Source organism: Propithecus coquereli, unplaced genomic scaffold, assembly GCF_000956105.1.
Source record: "Propithecus coquereli isolate 6110/MARCELLA unplaced genomic scaffold, Pcoq_1.0 Scaffold9308, whole genome shotgun sequence".
Lineage (NCBI taxonomy): Eukaryota > Metazoa > Chordata > Mammalia > Primates > Indriidae > Propithecus > Propithecus coquereli.
The window spans coordinates 1-1,201 of record NW_012155628.1 but is presented as its reverse complement, the minus strand read 5'-3'; positions in this window follow the sequence as shown (position 1 = coordinate 1,201).

Genomic DNA, 1,201 nt, shown 5'->3' with positions numbered 1-1,201 from the left:
TAATGTTCCGCTGGCACATGGCCAAGAGATCTGCACCGACATCTGGAACGACAGAAGGGCAGGCCCTAAAGCGCCAGTCGTTACAACACTCTCATCTCCACGTTTTTGCCGAGAGAGAACTGTTATCAAGGGCACGACTGCAGAAATTACCGAAACGTTTTTCCTGTGTGTCTTACTGTCAAAATTAAATACGTTCATCTTAAGCCTCCTTTCATTGATTTTTGCACTAAGTAAGAGATTCTCATCCTGGTGGGGAGAGACTTTGTGCTTCAGAGGGAAGGGGTGAGCACTCTCAACATTTTCTGAGTATATAAAACATTCCATAGTTCACCCTTTTATGTTTACGGAAACCCTAGAAGCTGGTATCGAGGCCAGGGGTTCAAGACCAGCCTGGGCAATGAAGTGAGACCCGTCTCCAGCTAAAAAAAAATTAGCTGGGAATGGTGGCACATGCCTGTAGTCCCAGCTACAGGGAGGCCAAGGTGGGAGGATTACTTCAACCTAGGCATTTGAGGTTACAGTGAACTATGATCGGACCATAGCACTCTAGCATGGGTGACAGAGAACTCTCAAAAAAAAAAAAAAAAATGGACAAAGTATACGAGCACCATGTTCACAGAAAAGGACATGAAAAGGACACATAAATAGAATTTCATTGTACTAAGAGGCTCACTTTCAGTCATAAAAGAAAAGCAAATTGAAGGTACCAACTGGGAAGTGTGTTAAAATTTAGATATTCAACATCCTTTCTCCTCTCACCAAAGTCTGAGTTGGGGGTTTGGGATGGGCCCTAAAATCTTTATTTTTTATTTTTTTTGAGACAGTCTTGCTCTGTTGCCCAGGCTGGACTGGTGCAGTGGCATCAACATAGCACACTGCAGTTTCAAACTCCTGGGCTCCAGTGATCCTCCTGCCTCAGCCTCCTGAGTAGCTGGGACTACAGGTGCACAATATCACACCCAGCCAATTTTTCTATTTTTGGTAGAGATGGGGTCTCGCTCTTGCTCAGGCTGGTCTCAAACTCCTGGCCTCAATCAACCTCCTGCCTCGGCCTCCCTGAGTGCTGGGATCATAGGCGTGAGTTGCCATGCCTGGCCAATAAACTTGTTTTCAAAGCCTTCTAAAAGGGCATATTTCTCATGGTTTTCTGAGATGTGTGCTCTTTCTCAGGGGTGTAAGCAGAGGGGCCAGACACCTACTG